Raw genomic sequence first — 18,520 nt, forward strand, 5'->3', positions numbered from 1 at the left:
CCTATCTCTCTCCATCCTCATTCTCTCTGCCTCTCTCCCTCCTCCGGTCTCTGTTTTCTCCTATACCTCTCTTCTCTTTCTGTTTCCTTAATCTCCACCTTCCCTACACCCTCCCTCCTTCACTATACCCTCTCTCCTTCTCTCTCCTCCCTACAACTTCTCTCCTTCCCTTCACCCTCTCTCCTTCCTTACACCCTATATCCTCCCTACACCCTCTCTCCTTCCCTTCACCCTCTCTCCTTCCCTTCACCTTCTCTCCTTCCCTACACCCTCTCTCCTTCCTTATACACCCTTTCCTTCCCTACACCCTTTCTCCTTCCTTATACACTCCCTCCGCCCCTACACCCTCTCTCCTTCCCTATACACTTTCTCCTTCCTTATACGCCCTCCCTCCCTACACCCCCTCTCCTTCCTTACACCCTCTCTCCTTCCTTACACCCTCTCTCCTTCCCTATACACTTTCTCCTTCCTTATACGCCCTCCCTCCCTACACCCCCTCTCCTTCCTTACACCCTCTCTCCTTCCTTACACCCTCTCTCCTTCCCTACACCCTCTCTCCTTCCTTACACCCTCTCTCCTTCCTTACACCCTCTCTCCTTCCCTATACACTTTCTCCTTCCTTATACACTCCCTCCGCCCCTACACCTTCTCTCCTTCCCTACACCCTCTCTCCTTCCTTACACCCTCTCTCCTTCCCTACACCCTCTCTCCTTCCTTACACCCTCTCTCCTTCCCTATACACTTTCTCCTTCCTTATACACTCCCTCCGCCCCTACACCCTCTCTCCTTCCCTACACCCTCTCTCCTTCCTTACACCCTCTCTCCTTCCCTATACACTTTCTCCTTCCTTATACACTCCCTCCGCCCCTACACCCTCTCTCCTTCCCTATACACTTTCTCCTTCCTTATACACTCCCTCCGCCCCTACACCCTCTCTCCTTCCCTATACACTTTCTCCTTCCTTACACCCTCTCTCCTTCCTTACACCCTCTCTCCTTCCCTACACCCTCTCTCCTTCCTTACACCCTCTCTCCTTCCCTATACACTTTCTCCTTCCTTATACACTCCCTCCGCCCCTACACCCTCTCTCCTTCCCTATACACTTTCTCCTTCCTTATACACTCCCTCCGCCCCTACACCCTCTCTCCTTCCCTATACCATTTCTCCTTCCTTATACGCCCTCCCTCCCTACACCCCCTCCCCTTCCCTATACCCTCTCTCCTTCCCTATACCCTCTTTCTCTTTCCATCCTTCAGCCTCTTCCTCCTTCCTTCAGCCTGTTTCTCTCTCCTTCTTTCACTTGCTCTCTCCCTCTCCTTCATTCACACTCTCTTTCATTCACCCTCCCTGCCTCATTCATTCACCCTATCTCTCCCTCCTTCACTGACTCTCTTTCTCCTTTGTTTATTCTCTCATTCATGCTTTCTCTTTCCTACCCTCAGTATCTCGTACTTCTTTCAATCACTCTACCGTTCCTCTCTCATCTCTCATTCCTATGTCATGTGCTCAGTCCCCCTCTCCTCTCCTCCTTCACACTCTCTCTTTCATTCCTTCAGTCTCTCCAGACTCCTGTCATCTCGTAGTCATTCAATCGCTCTCTGGATCACTCTCTCCCTCCCTGTTGCCCACCTCTCTCTTTTCATCAGTATGTTTTCCTTAACCTCTTAACCCCTAGCCATATTTTCCGAAAATGTGCATAAAAGTACATATCATAAGTAAATAGAAATATTGTGTCCGTTACTAAGTAAATTGTAATGAACCAAATGAGAATATATATTATTATTATCTTAATAATTTTTTTTATATATCTTTGACGGTGAATAACACCATGCTAACATTGACCAGACGTAATTTTTTTTGCTCATTCAGCACCTTCTTGAGATCAAGGGTACAAAAATCTAAGGAAATGAATAAAGGGCAGATGATTTACAGGGTTTTTTGTAGATACAGTACTGAATTTTACTATCCGGACACATGCAATTATAAATATGAATATAGAATATCAGGCCTATAAATTACCTTATTATGGCCAAGTCTTACATCTATGGATCGGGCCAAATCTCCTCTTTCCAATGGCAGAGTTCAATCTGGATATAATACCACCAGGCGCCCGTAACAGGGCAGCAAAGACCGTGAATGAAATCTACTGTAAGTACAGTTACAGTACAGAGACGCGTTTTTTCTAGACGTTCACAGAAAGGTAAAGAAACAAACTACGTTCTATTTTATGGCAATTACGTTCAGGTTTGTTTGACCCGTGAGACATAATCACAAAAAATAACGTTCACAAATTATTTCACGCCAGACGGCTCCAAGTTTGACAGGGGCCGGCGTGAACTGGGTAGTGTAGTTTTATGAAATTCAAAAGCCCATCGAAAGCCCTGGATCTCTTCTTTCATAGGTGTTAGGGATCGGTGTTGTGGAGGACCCAATAGCAGACAGGACGAGGAGAGAGCAGGCAGGACGAGACGGAGTAAGAATAAAAAATAGAGCTTTACTTAAAACAAGGAAGAAATGCAACAAACAAAAGTACTTTCCAAACGTGAACAAAAACCTCAGCAATGCTGGCAGAGAACAAAATACAAAAAAACGAACACAGGGAAAAATCTGACAACGACCATGACAAGAAACAACAGACAGGATACAAGTTACCAGTGTAGATAGGGAAAACAGGATAATGCACCGACACAGGGAAGGGGGCAGACAAGACTGATATACCCAGACTAATTGACACATGAGGGTGATCAGTGTTGGGCAAGTTACTTTTAAAAAGTAACTAATTACAGTTACTAGTTACTTCTTCCAAAAAGTAACTAAATTACTTACTCAGTTACAAATTATAAAAGTAACTAGTTACTTCCGAAAGTAACTATTGCGTTACTTTCAATATATATATTTTTTTACATAAACAACATACACAAATCTAAACTATTTTAATGTTGCTGTGGGACAAAGTGAGACTAGCCTCCAATCAAATGCCATGTATGTAGATATTATAATTACTATGTTTTTATATTAGTGGATCATACAAATACAATAGATGTTTTGGAACTTTTGATATGTATTGCCCCTCAACAGGCCACAACTGGGCAACATTAAATTATGCTTGTTAAGCACTATACCAAAAATAAATAACAAATATATACTGATTGATTGAACATTTTAATTAACAGATTGCAGAAAGGGTACAATACAGTACGGCTCAATACACACAATTGTTAAGGGGATGCAGACCAGAGAAAGACTTTCGTCTTGTTTACATCAGGGTCCCCCATTTTCAATTCATGACATACACAACATACAGATATAAGAATCTAATCGAATCATTCTAAACCAATCTAATCATGACATTTAAGACATGCATGACATACAGATATATATCGCTGCGCACCAGACTGTGCTATTAAACCAGGAAGTGCAGCACTTTGTTGAGCCCATAGATATATATCTATGGTTGAGCCTGTCAGCAGTAGAGCCACTACTGCCCTGCGCTCAGGGAGCGAAATTAACTTTTTGACTCACCGGCCAGTGGCGGGTAGATGGGAAGAGTCTACCCGCCAAGCATATTTCTTACCTGCCAACATTTTTTTGATTAAAAATATATATATATATTTTATATAAAAAATTTTTTTTAAATAAAATATATATTATATAATCATACTTGTAGTTGTATTATCTGCGAGACATCGCCACCACGCAATAAGTCAAAATGCTTGCTATCTGCAAACAGCTCCACTGTCTGTGTGTATACTTGAGTAGCCTCCAGCTCCAGCAAGGATTCTCCGGCCCTGCAGCTAGACCCTATATTCAGCTAGACCCTACATTCAGCATGCAAGGATTCTCCGGCGATGCAGCTGGACCCTATTTAACGTTACGGTTCTTTTGTCAAATCACATTCAACATGCCCTCAGCTAGAATACGCATTCAATCAATGTTATAAGACATTGATATCAGGAGCTATCTGTAGCTACTGCTAGCCCGGTAGATAACGTTAAGACAATTTAGTTTACTGGGACAGATAAGATCTAACGTGAGCTAGCTAAGCTAGCTAACGAGGGAACGGAGGTATTATGCACTCGAGTAGACTATTGCTGGAGCATTTGTTGATATCAGCAGCTATCAGTAGCTAGCCAGCTAGATACCGTTAGACAATGCCTCGTCATGTATTACACTAAAAGTGAATAGTTGACTGGGTCATTGTTTAAACAGTAACGTTAGCTCATGGAGGTCCGATATAGACTAGAGCAGACGGAAGTAAACAAGCCAAATGGGAGCTTCCGATTGGTCATTTGCTTTTTTTTCTCATGAAACCAGTCACGTCACTCTACTGTGATTGGACCGTTGACTTGAGTGCAATGTGGGACTTGTAGTTTTTTAACGATCTCGCGGCGGAGAAAAAAAAGACGAGAGCGGCTATAATCTGTACTCGCACAAGAGTATCGTTATGAACTACACGTCTACACGCCACACGGCGGGCAGCCCTCTAAGTGTCATGCGCCAAAGGTAAAAACAGACCGCCCCTGGCGGGCGGTGGGCTTTAGTTTCGGTCCCTGCCTGCGCTGCAACACAAGAGTGAACCGCTGTCTCACGCTGACTGCTCGCTTATTATGTTGTTCCGTTGGATTCGTTTTAGATTATTTGTACTGTACACTACACAGACCTGCGGTGTCCGCTGACTGAATCGCTTGTGTTGTGGCTCAGACTCTCGATGCGTTAGACCCACCCACCTCTACCTTTGATTGGCTTACCATGATATTTTACTCAGCCTCATACAATCGTCAGCATGTATGCTTGGCTCGCGCACTGCCCACTAAACAAGGAAGAACATATTATTGCCTCTCGGCACAGAGATCTGTCTGATGAAAGAAACAGGTTCATTCATAGTAACGGGCCGCATTTTTTTGCAGTAATGCTAACGCCGTTATTAAGATTGGAAGAGTAATCCGTTAGATTACTCGTTACTGAAAAAACTAATGCCGTTAGTAACGCCATTACTTATAGCGCCGTTATTCCAATCACTGAGGGTGATTGGGAACGAGACACACCTAGGAGGAAAACAGAACAAAAACACAGGGGCAAGGACTAAAAACAACAAATAGATACAAACACACTGGGGAAAACACTAAAAGACAGAATAACACTTAACAAAACCACGGGAGCACAGAGGGTAACAGATATACAGGAAGGGTTAACAACAAGGGGAGAAAACACATAAATATAGATCTCTTGATGAAGTGCAAGTGAAGGAGGAGTAGAGGCAATGAATGTCCAGCAGGGGGAGGTACAGATGGTTAAAGTCTGTGCAAAGGTGGGGGCTGTTGAGGAGTAGTGGAAAGTCTGTGCAATGGTGGGGGCGAGTGAAGGGCATGGGAACAACACAGGACAGGTGGACCCTCCCGTCAATATCCATCGGTTTCCGACTCAATGTGCTGAGATTTATATAAACTCATATTTCACTAATAACACTTAAAATCATTGGTAAAGAAACGTAGTGCAAATTCAGGTGTATGAGAACTTGCTTTGCAGTTTAAGAATGAGTGACGTTTTTCATTCATGGGAACCCAGCTGAAAAGATCTTGCCCAGTTACGGAGACCGTTTCACACGTTCAGAAATCCGCAGTAGGATTTTTGTAAATTTGTTAGTACGAAATCTTTACCAAGATATTTACAAAGGTACTTACGAACATGTTCGAGAATGAGGACCATTGTGAACAACAAGTCAGCAAGAGAGGTACATCTCTAGCAGCTAATGGTCATCTCTAATGTCATTGTTCGTCAAATAGTATCGAGCTTGAGTGTTACACTCTGAGTGCACAGTAGTATAGACATGTTAGCAGTACCAGTAGTAGTAGAATCAAGAATAAAAAATCAAGAGGTTTATTTGTCACATACATACCAGGGCATACAGTGAAATGCGGGTGGTCTTGGCCCCATTGATTGTGCAAAATACAATAATAAAATAGGCATAGAAAAAAATAAACAGAAAAAAATAAAATAGGTAAGACACAAGATATGCATGGTAAAAAAAAAGACATGCTCAGTTCCTGAGAAACTGGTTCCTATATACACTACTATACTATACAATTTACAATGTTAACTCTTAATGTGTCTAAACTATACTATTAGTGCCAATTCCTTTAAAGGCCAACTTGCAGGTTAAACCCTACTCTTCAATTATGGGTAGTTTACATCATTGGTATCTAATTTCATTATTTATTTTTTATCATTTGACGCCAGAAATGCCACTCAGAAAGGGTTAAAAAGGTCCACCCATGAATAACATGCACGGATCAAATGAAAAAGCTTATCAGACGCTAGCATGGCCGTGACGTCACTCGAGGCAACTTATGCCTTATGCCCGTCCGGGTCATAGTACTACTGGCTATATGGCTCTGGCTAATGTTACCCCGCTAACGTTAGCATTATGTCTACTGTCGTGAACCATTTTAGATCGGGCATGTAGAGGAGTTTGGGGAATGTGCAGGTCCTCTTCTCAGACCTGTTGTTATGGTTTGTAACCGACCCCAATCGCACAACACAAGACAGGTATGATGGTTTGCCAAGAAACAGGTATTTATTGAACAACAGGGAAATACAGGGAAAAGGGCACTGTCCCTTTAAGGGAGAATCACAAATACAGGAATATAATATGAGGGGAAGGAAAGGTGCCTTTAAGAGGCGGGCAGGAAAAGGGAACACTAAGGGAAAGAAAGGGAACGCCTAAGGGAAGGTTAAGGGAACGCCTTGGGACAGAGGAACTAGAGACTAGGTAAACCAGGGACAAGGAGAACTAGGGAGAGAGGACTAGGGACTAGGAGAGCTAGGGAACAGGAGAAACGGGGACTAGGGGAACTAGGGACAAGGAACTAGGTGGAACTAGAAGGGGAGAACTTGGGACCAGGAACTAGGTGGAACTAGAAAGGGGAGAACTAGGGAACAGGAACTAGGTGGAACTAGAAGGGGAGAACTAGGGAACAGGAACTAGGTGGAACTAGAAAGGGGAGAACTAGGGAACAGAGGGGACTGAGGCCCGCGGAGGCGGGCTGGGAAACAGGGAGGAACTGGGAGGACTGGTGGAAATCATCTGGGCCGCTCTGCAGGACAGAGGAGATAGTTAATGCACAAAAGGGAAAAAACAGAGCAGGTGCAGAACAGTCCAAATAACAAAGTGAACAAAGTAATAATATCTTCGTGTGACAAACACACAGGGGGAGATGTAAAGTCCAAAAATACTATTCTAAGTGAGAACCAAAAACAGAGGCCTTACGCTGGGAGATGAAATGTCCAAACTAACTAACAGAGGCAATACGCTGGGAGAGTGACATCACAATCAAAACTCACCCAGGCGTATGCGTAAAGGTACAGGAACAGCAGCGGGAACGGGGGCAAGAGCACTACGCTGAGTGAGTGACATCACAATCAAAACTCACCCAGGCGTATGCGTAAAGGTACAGGGACAGCAGCAGGAACGGGGGCAAGGGCACTACGCTGAGTGAGTGACATCACAATCAAAACTCACCCAGGCGTATGCGTAAAGGTACAGGGACAGCAGCAGGAACGGGGGCAAGGGCACTACGCTGGGTGAGTGACATCACAATCAAAACTCACCCAGGCGTGTGCGTAATGGTACAGGGACAGCGGCGGGGCGAGGGCATCGCCATCGGGTGGCTGGCTGTCCGAGCCGAGGGACAGAGTGCTGGAACAGTGGCGGTGACGAGGGCATCGTCCACCGGGTAGCCGCTGTCGGAGCCGAGGAACAGAGTGCTGGAACAGTGGCGGTGACGAGGGCATCGTCCACCGGGTAGCCGCTCTCGGAGCCGAGGAACAGAGTGCGCGCCACACCTTGGTGTGCGCGTCGGAACAGGGAGCTGGAACAGTGGCGGTGGCGAGGATGTCGTCCACCGGGTAGCCACTGTCGGAGCCGAGGAACAGAGTGCGCGCCACACCATGGTGTGCGCGTCGGAACAGTGGCGGTGGCGAGAGCGTCGTCCACCGGGTAGCCGCTGTCGGAGCGAGGAACAGAGTGCGCGCCACACCTTGGTGTGCGCGTCGGAACAGTGGCGGTGGCGAGAGCGTCGTCCACCGGGTAGCCGCTGTCGGAGCCGAGGAACAGAGTGCGCGCCACACCTTGGTGTGCGCGTCGGAAACAGAGAGCTGGAACAGTGGCGATGGCGAGGATGTCGTCCACCGGTAGCCGCTGTCGGAGCCGAGGAACAGAGTGCGCGCCACACCTTGTGTGCGCGTCGGAACAGAGAGACGCCTCGGGGTGCGTCTGCGAGGAGGAGTGTGCCAAGCACGAAGGTCTGGAAGATGCGCGTTGCGCGCTGGTCTGGAGAGCGTGCCAAGCTCGAGGGTTCTTGGAAGATGCGCGTTGCGCGCTGGTCTGGAGAGCGTGCCAAGCTCGAGCGTCCTTGGAAGATGCGCGTTGCGCGCTGGTCTGGAGAGCGTGCCAAGCTCGAGGGTTCTTGGAAGATACGCGTTGCGCGCTGGTCTGGAGAGCGTGCCAAGCTCGAGCGTCCTTGGAAGATGCGCGTTGCGCGCTGGTCTGGAGAGCGTGCCAAGCTCGAGGGTTCTTGGAAGATGCGCGTTGCGCGCTGAGGACTGGAGAGCGTCTGCGCTGGTCTGGATGTGCGTCAGGACGAACAGCTGCGCGGGGGTCTGCAGTGGAACGCTGGGGTGCCTCCCGTGGAAGTACAGGGAGCGCAGACCAGTCTCCCCCACAGGCAACGGCGACAGCTGGCGAAGGCTGGAGCAAACATCTCGACGCCGGAGAATGGAACAGCATAGGCAGACAGAGGATCTCCCGAAAGAGTCTAGATGTTTAGAGAATATGACTCGGCAAGTATACAACACGACCCCACGCCAAAACGAGGGGAAGCGCCCTGGTATTTAAAGCCCACAGGGGGACTAATTAGCCTGCCACCACAGGTGCGAGAGATAATAGAATATCAAACAGGTGTGGCCACTAAGGGTAAGGAACGAGAGGGTGGGGGCTAGAGAGAGTGAGTAGGGAATTCCTAACAGTAGGCTTAAAGAAGACAGAGAATAGGGAATTCCTAACAGTAGGCTTAAAGAAGACAGAGAAAAGGTAGTGAGCAGCGGGCAAAACCTCACAGTATCCCCCCCTCCAACGGGAGCCACCCGGCGACCCAAAACAAATACAGACAGAGTGGCAGGGGGCAAAACAAGAGGTACTGGCCAAGCCAGCAGGGGAAGCCACCACAAGAGTGGGGCTAGCAAAAGAAACAGGGTCGCCGAGGGGTAACTAGGGTATCAGAGGGGCAACTGGGGGAACTGGTCTAGAGGAACTGGTCTAGAGGAACTGGGTCTAGAGAACTGGGCTAGAGAACCGGGCTAGAGAACTGGTCTAGAGAACTGGTCTAGAGGAACTGGGTCTAGAGAACTGAGGGGCAAGCAGGGTAGCAAGGGGGTAACCATGGTAGCACCGGGAAAGGGCTAGCAGAGGGAAGGTTAGCTGCCAGGGCACTGATAGCTACAGGGCCTATGCTAGCTGTACTGCTACATCAACATAGAGGCTGCGCAAGCTGCCGGAGCCAGGCTAGCAGAGGGAAAGGGTAGCTGCCAGGGCACTGATAGCTACAGGGCCTATGCTAGCTGTACTGCTACATCAACATAGAGGCTGCGCTAGCTGCCGGAGCTAGGCTGGCAGGCAGGGCTGGACCAGCATGAGAGCACAAGCAAGCTGGAAGGACAGTCCTAGCTGTGTGAGAAAAACTGACCTTGCTAGCTGAAAGGGCAGTCCTAGCAGTGGGATAAACTACACAAAAAAGTGGAGGCCATGCAGAGGGACCGGGTTAGCTGCTTGGGCCTGGCTAGCTACAGGGCCCATGCCAGCTGCAAGGCTGCATTAACATAGAGGCTGTGCTAACAGCCTGGGCCAAGCTAGCAGACCGGGGCCATGCAGAGGGAAACTGGGTTAGCCGCCAGGGCATGGCTAGCTACAGGGCCTATGCCAGCAGCAAGGGCTGCATAAACATAGAGGCTGTGCTAGCAGCCGGGGCTAAGCTAGCAGACAGGGGCTCTGCTGAGGGACTGGGTTAGCTGCCAGGGCATGGCTAGCTACAGGGGGGTAACAGGCTAACAAGGGAGCTAAACTGGGCTAACAGGGAAGCTAAACTGGGCAAACAGGGAAGCTAACAGGGCTAACAGGGGAGCTAGAGGGGACAAGAAAAAAAAAGGCAAACTCAACATACACAGTCTGTGCTGGCTGGGGTCGTAGACTTGGTGGGGTCGTACTGTTATGGTTTGTAACCGACCCCAATCGCACAACACAAGACAGGTATGATGGTTTGCCAAGAAACAGGTATTTATTGAACAACAGGGAAATACAGGGAAAAGGGCACTGTCCCTTTAAGGGAGAATCACAAATACAGGAATATAATATGAGGGGAAGGAAAGGTGCCTTTAAGAGGCGGGCAGGAAAAGGGAACACTAAGGGAAAGAAAGGGAACGCCTAAGGGAAGGTTAAGGGAACGCCTTGGGACAGAGGAACTAGAGACTAGGTAAACCAGGGACAAGGAGAACTAGGGAGAGAGGACTAGGGACTAGGAGAGCTAGGGAACAGGAGAAACGGGGACTAGGGGAACTAGGGACAAGGAACTAGGTGGAACTAGAAGGGGAGAACTTGGGACCAGGAACTAGGTGGAACTAGAAAGGGGAGAACTAGGGAACAGGAACTAGGTGGAACTAGAAGGGGAGAACTAGGGAACAGGAACTAGGTGGAACTAGAAAGGGGAGAACTAGGGAACAGAGGGGACTGAGGCCCGCGGAGGCGGGCTGGGAAACAGGGAGGAACTGGGAGGACTGGTGGAAATCATCTGGGCCGCTCTGCAGGACAGAGGAGATAGTTAATGCACAAAAGGGAAAAAACAGAGCAGGTGCAGAACAGTCCAAATAACAAAGTGAACAAAGTAATAATATCTTCGTGTGACAAACACACAGGGGGAGATGTAAAGTCCAAAAATACTATTCTAAGTGAGAACCAAAAACAGAGGCCTTACGCTGGGAGATGAAATGTCCAAACTAACTAACAGAGGCAATACGCTGGGAGAGTAACATCACAATCAAAACTCACCCAGGCGTATGCGTAAAGGTACAGGAACAGCAGCGGGAACGGGGGCAAGAGCACTACGCTGAGTGAGTGACATCACAATCAAAACTCACCCAGGCGTATGCGTAAAGGTACAGGGACAGCAGCAGGAACGGGGGCAAGGGCACTACGCTGAGTGAGTGACATCACAATCAAAACTCACCCAGGCGTATGCGTAAAGGTACAGGGACAGCAGCAGGAACGGGGGCAAGGGCACTACGCTGGGTGAGTGACATCACAATCAAAACTCACCCAGGCGTGTGCGTAATGGTACAGGGACAGCGGCGGGGCGAGGGCATCGCCATCGGGTGGCTGGCTGTCCGAGCCGAGGGACAGAGTGCTGGAACAGTGGCGGTGACGAGGGCATCGTCCACCGGGTAGCCGCTGTCGGAGCCGAGGAACAGAGTGCTGGAACAGTGGCGGTGACGAGGGCATCGTCCACCGGGTAGCCGCTCTCGGAGCCGAGGAACAGAGTGCGCGCCACACCTTGGTGTGCGCGTCGGAACAGGGAGCTGGAACAGTGGCGGTGGCGAGGATGTCGTCCACCGGGTAGCCACTGTCGGAGCCGAGGAACAGAGTGCGCGCCACACCATGGTGTGCGCGTCGGAACAGTGGCGGTGGCGAGAGCGTCGTCCACCGGGTAGCCGCTGTCGGAGCGAGGAACAGAGTGCGCGCCACACCTTGGTGTGCGCGTCGGAACAGTGGCGGTGGCGAGAGCGTCGTCCACCGGGTAGCCGCTGTCGGAGCCGAGGAACAGAGTGCGCGCCACACCTTGGTGTGCGCGTCGGAAACAGAGAGCTGGAACAGTGGCGATGGCGAGGATGTCGTCCACCGGTAGCCGCTGTCGGAGCCGAGGAACAGAGTGCGCGCCACACCTTGTGTGCGCGTCGGAACAGAGAGACGCCTCGGGGTGCGTCTGCGAGGAGGAGTGTGCCAAGCACGAAGGTCTGGAAGATGCGCGTTGCGCGCTGGTCTGGAGAGCGTGCCAAGCTCGAGGGTTCTTGGAAGATGCGCGTTGCGCGCTGGTCTGGAGAGCGTGCCAAGCTCGAGCGTCCTTGGAAGATGCGCGTTGCGCGCTGGTCTGGAGAGCGTGCCAAGCTCGAGGGTTCTTGGAAGATACGCGTTGCGCGCTGGTCTGGAGAGCGTGCCAAGCTCGAGCGTCCTTGGAAGATGCGCGTTGCGCGCTGGTCTGGAGAGCGTGCCAAGCTCGAGGGTTCTTGGAAGATGCGCGTTGCGCGCTGAGGACTGGAGAGCGTCTGCGCTGGTCTGGATGTGCGTCAGGACGAACAGCTGCGCGGGGGTCTGCAGTGGAACGCTGGGGTGCCTCCCGTGGAAGTACAGGGAGCGCAGACCAGTCTCCCCCACAGGCAACGGCGACAGCTGGCGAAGGCTGGAGCAAACATCTCGACGCCGGAGAATGGAACAGCATAGGCAGACAGAGGATCTCCCGAAAGAGTCTAGATGTTTAGAGAATATGACTCGGCAAGTATACAACACGACCCCACGCCAAAACGAGGGGAAGCGCCCTGGTATTTAAAGCCCACAGGGGGACTAATTAGCCTGCCACCACAGGTGCGAGAGATAATAGAATATCAAACAGGTGTGGCCACTAAGGGTAAGGAACGAGAGGGTGGGGGCTAGAGAGAGTGAGTAGGGAATTCCTAACAGTAGGCTTAAAGAAGACAGAGAATAGGGAATTCCTAACAGTAGGCTTAAAGAAGACAGAGAAAAGGTAGTGAGCAGCGGGCAAAACCTCACAGTATCCCCCCCTCCAACGGGAGCCACCCGGCGACCCAAAACAAATACAGACAGAGTGGCAGGGGGCAAAACAAGAGGTACTGGCCAAGCCAGCAGGGGAAGCCACCACAAGAGTGGGGCTAGCAAAAGAAACAGGGTCGCCGAGGGGTAACTAGGGTATCAGAGGGGCAACTGGGGGAACTGGTCTAGAGGAACTGGTCTAGAGGAACTGGGTCTAGAGAACTGGGCTAGAGAACCGGGCTAGAGAACTGGTCTAGAGAACTGGTCTAGAGGAACTGGGTCTAGAGAACTGAGGGGCAAGCAGGGTAGCAAGGGGGTAACCATGGTAGCACCGGGAAAGGGCTAGCAGAGGGAAGGTTAGCTGCCAGGGCACTGATAGCTACAGGGCCTATGCTAGCTGTACTGCTACATCAACATAGAGGCTGCGCAAGCTGCCGGAGCCAGGCTAGCAGAGGGAAAGGGTAGCTGCCAGGGCACTGATAGCTACAGGGCCTATGCTAGCTGTACTGCTACATCAACATAGAGGCTGCGCTAGCTGCCGGAGCTAGGCTGGCAGGCAGGGCTGGACCAGCATGAGAGCACAAGCAAGCTGGAAGGACAGTCCTAGCTGTGTGAGAAAAACTGACCTTGCTAGCTGAAAGGGCAGTCCTAGCAGTGGGATAAACTACACAAAAAAGTGGAGGCCATGCAGAGGGACCGGGTTAGCTGCTTGGGCCTGGCTAGCTACAGGGCCCATGCCAGCTGCAAGGCTGCATTAACATAGAGGCTGTGCTAACAGCCTGGGCCAAGCTAGCAGACCGGGGCCATGCAGAGGGAAACTGGGTTAGCCGCCAGGGCATGGCTAGCTACAGGGCCTATGCCAGCAGCAAGGGCTGCATAAACATAGAGGCTGTGCTAGCAGCCGGGGCTAAGCTAGCAGACAGGGGCTCTGCTGAGGGACTGGGTTAGCTGCCAGGGCATGGCTAGCTACAGGGGGGTAACAGGCTAACAAGGGAGCTAAACTGGGCTAACAGGGAAGCTAAACTGGGCAAACAGGGAAGCTAACAGGGCTAACAGGGGAGCTAGAGGGGACAAGAAAAAAAAAGGCAAACTCAACATACACAGTCTGTGCTGGCTGGGGTCGTAGACTTGGTGGGGTCGTACTGTTATGGTTTGTAACCGACCCCAATCGCACAACACAAGACAGGTATGATGGTTTGCCAAGAAACAGGTATTTATTGAACAACAGGGAAATACAGGGAAAAGGGCACTGTCCCTTTAAGGGAGAATCACAAATACAGGAATATAATATGAGGGGAAGGAAAGGTGCCTTTAAGAGGCGGGCAGGAAAAGGGAACACTAAGGGAAAGAAAGGGAACGCCTAAGGGAAGGTTAAGGGAACGCCTTGGGACAGAGGAACTAGAGACTAGGTAAACCAGGGACAAGGAGAACTAGGGAGAGAGGACTAGGGACTAGGAGAGCTAGGGAACAGGAGAAACGGGGACTAGGGGAACTAGGGACAAGGAACTAGGTGGAACTAGAAGGGGAGAACTTGGGACCAGGAACTAGGTGGAACTAGAAAGGGGAGAACTAGGGAACAGGAACTAGGTGGAACTAGAAGGGGAGAACTAGGGAACAGGAACTAGGTGGAACTAGAAAGGGGAGAACTAGGGAACAGAGGGGACTGAGGCCCGCGGAGGCGGGCTGGGAAACAGGGAGGAACTGGGAGGACTGGTGGAAATCATCTGGGCCGCTCTGCAGGACAGAGGAGATAGTTAATGCACAAAAGGGAAAAAACAGAGCAGGTGCAGAACAGTCCAAATAACAAAGTGAACAAAGTAATAATATCTTCGTGTGACAAACACACAGGGGGAGATGTAAAGTCCAAAAATACTATTCTAAGTGAGAACCAAAAACAGAGGCCTTACGCTGGGAGATGAAATGTCCAAACTAACTAACAGAGGCAATACGCTGGGAGAGTGACATCACAATCAAAACTCACCCAGGCGTATGCGTAAAGGTACAGGAACAGCAGCGGGAACGGGGGCAAGGGCACTACGCTGAGTGAGTGACATCACAATCAAAACTCACCCAGGCGTATGCGTAAAGGTACAGGGACAGCAGCAGGAACGGGGGCAAGGGCACTACGCTGAGTGAGTGACATCACAATCAAAACTCACCCAGGCGTATGCGTAAAGGTACAGGGACAGCAGCAGGAACGGGGGCAAGGGCACTACGCTGGGTGAGTGACATCACAATCAAAACTCACCCAGGCGTGTGCGTAATGGTACAGGGACAGCGGCGGGGCGAGGGCATCGCCATCGGGTGGCTGGCTGTCCGAGCCGAGGGACAGAGTGCTGGAACAGTGGCGGTGACGAGGGCATCGTCCACCGGGTAGCCGCTGTCGGAGCCGAGGAACAGAGTGCTGGAACAGTGGCGGTGACGAGGGCATCGTCCACCGGGTAGCCGCTCTCGGAGCCGAGGAACAGAGTGCGCGCCACACCTTGGTGTGCGCGTCGGAACAGGGAGCTGGAACAGTGGCGGTGGCGAGGATGTCGTCCACCGGGTAGCCACTGTCGGAGCCGAGGAACAGAGTGCGCGCCACACCTTGGTGTGCGCGTCGGAACAGTGGCGGTGGCGAGAGCGTCGTCCACCGGGTAGCCGCTGTCGGAGCGAGGAACAGAGTGCGCGCCACACCTTGGTGTGCGCGTTGGAACAGTGGCGGTGGCGAGAGCGTCGTCCACCGGGTAGCCGCTGTCGGAGCCGAGGAACAGAGTGCGCGCCACACCTTGGTGTGCGCGTCGGAAACAGAGAGCTGGAACAGTGGCGATGGCGAGGATGTCGTCCACCGGTAGCCGCTGTCGGAGCCGAGGAACAGAGTGCGTGCCACACCTTGTGTGCGCGTCGGAACAGAGAGACGCCTCGGGGTGCGTCTGCGAGGAGGAGTGTGCCAAGCACGAAGGTCTGGAAGATGCGCGTTGCGCGCTGGTCTGGAGAGCGTGCCAAGCTCGAGGGTTCTTGGAAGATGCGCGTTGCGCGCTGGTCTGGAGAGCGTGCCAAGCTCGAGCGTCCTTGGAAGATGCGCGTTGCGCGCTGGTCTGGAGAGCGTGCCAAGCTCGAGGGTTCTTGGAAGATACGCGTTGCGCGCTGGTCTGGAGAGCGTGCCAAGCTCGAGCGTCCTTGGAAGATGCGCGTTGCGCGCTGGTCTGGAGAGCGTGCCAAGCTCGAGGGTTCTTGGAAGATGCGCGTTGCGCGCTGAGGACTGGAGAGCGTCTGCGCTGGTCTGGATGTGCGTCAGGACGAACAGCTGCGCGGGGGTCTGCAGTGGAACGCTGGGGTGCCTCCCGTGGAAGTACAGGGAGCGCAGACCAGTCTCCCCCACAGGCAACGGCGACAGCTGGCGAAGGCTGGAGCAAACATCTCGACGCCGGAGAATGGAACAGCATAGGCAGACAGAGGATCTCCCGAAAGAGTCTAGATGTTTAGAGAATATGACTCGGCAAGTATACAACACGACCCCACGCCAAAACGAGGGGAAGCGCCCTGGTATTTAAAGCCCACAGGGGGACTAATTAGCCTGCCACCACAGGTGCGAGAGATAATAGAATATCAAACAGGTGTGGCCACTAAGGGTAAGGAACGAGAGGGTGGGGGCTAGAGAGAGTGAGTAGGGAATTCCTAACAGTAGGCTTAAAGAAGACAGAGAATAGGGAATTCCTAACAGTAGGCTTAAAGAAGACAGAAAAAAGGTAGTGAGCAGCGGGCAAAACCTCACACCTGTGGGGCAAAGCACTGCACACGCATCATGCCGCTAGCAAGCTACACATCGCGGCATGTTGATAGCACAATAGTAGCCCACTCGGTGCATCACAGTCACGAAACGGGCTACGACGATAGCTATTAGCTAACTAACATTGACGTTACAAGCTCAAACACCTTATAACTACTACTATTGCCGTGTCCATAAATTGCAGAATACTTGTGAGGACAAAGGTATACAAAGAGGAGAGAACCATTTTAAATCAGGCATTGTTAGGAGTTTCGAGAATGCTGGCTACCAAGCTAAGCTAAGCTACGTTAGCTAACTTAGCTACTAACGTTATATACACAATATGTACAACGACACAATGATTTTGTTGAATGCCCACGCTCGCTCTTAGGTCAGATCGATAACTTCATAACTCATTGGTCTGCCTATCTACACCTCAAACAGCGTCCTGTGAAGTGGTTGACACGCAGGACCAACCGAGTCTACAAAATGTTGTTGTTACCACTGACCGACAAGAGACAGCGAATGCACCGTTCCGACCCCCGTCAGTCATCGACCTTTAACGTCGAGTGATTGAAGTTGCGGAATCTGTTATTTTATTTGCACTGGGAAGGACTCTCTATATTCAGAGGAGGTCCATTTCCCTAATCCGTTACACGTATTATCATTATATGGCTTTACTTGATAATCCCATTATACAGAATGCACCTTTAGTCCTTAATGCATAATCATAAGTCTCCTTTTACTCCGTAGGGATAAAGCCTATAGTTATAGTTATATCCCCATTATACAGAATGCACCTTTAGTCCTTAATGCATAATCATAAGTCTCCTTTTACTCCGTAGGGATAAAGCCTATAGTCATAGTTATATCCCCATTATACAGAATGCACCTTTAGTCCTTAATGCATAATCATAAGTCTCCTTTTACTCCGTAGGGATAAAGCCTATAGTCATAGTTATATCCCCATTATACAGAATGCACCTTTAGTCCTTAATGCATAATCATAAGTCTCCTTTTACTCCGTAGGGATAAAGCCTATAGTTATAGTTATATCCCCATTATACAGAATGCACCTTTAGTCCTTAATGCATAATCATAAGTCTCCTTTTACTCCGTAGGGATAAAGCCTTTCTCCTCCTCCTCCGTCTGGGGAAAAAGTTCTTTTTTATATCATATATTAGGCACAATACAGGCACATTGGTGCACATTATCATTATTATTATTATTATTATTATTACTGGTAAAGTTACAATGCAAAAATACATCTCCATCCTTACCCGTCTTTTTGGGAAAAATAGAAGCAAAACGTGGTTTCCAAAAGAGGATTGTTTTTATTTTTTAACAGTAGAAAATTACATTTAAGGGTTCAGTTTCATTTATAAAAGTACACAGGTTTTTCAGCTTACTATATATCAGGTTTCAGTCCTCTCCTCAAAATCTCTCAAAAAAGTCTCTAAGTACCATTCTTCTTCTCTCTCCAGCTCAGTGTAAAAATCTTTTTCTGCTCTCGCCAGTTGGCCCTTTTTATAAGGTCCGTCACGTCACGCCATCGTCAGTACATAGCTCCAATCACTGTACAGTACGTGTCATATCCCTCCTTCAGTTATTTGTTACTTTGCAGTTACATATCAAATCAAGTAATTTATAAGAATACAATGCCCCTCTGACTAGCGCCCCCCCTTCTTGGCCTTGCATTCCAGCCGGTCACTTCCCTACTGCATGGGGCCTCTTTCGTTCTGAGACGAGGACGAGGCAGACTTCCGTAATATATCTTACATAGCCCACCACATACATATACAGAGATATACAGGTACAATAGGTTACAGGTACACTACAGTACTCGGTGTACTATATTACATTAGTTTACATTACATTATAGTCATTATAGTCTGCTCTCCTCT

This window comes from Notolepis coatsorum (genome assembly GCF_963971535.1).
Source record: "Notolepis coatsorum genome assembly, chromosome: 13".
NCBI lineage: Eukaryota > Metazoa > Chordata > Actinopteri > Aulopiformes > Paralepididae > Notolepis > Notolepis coatsorum.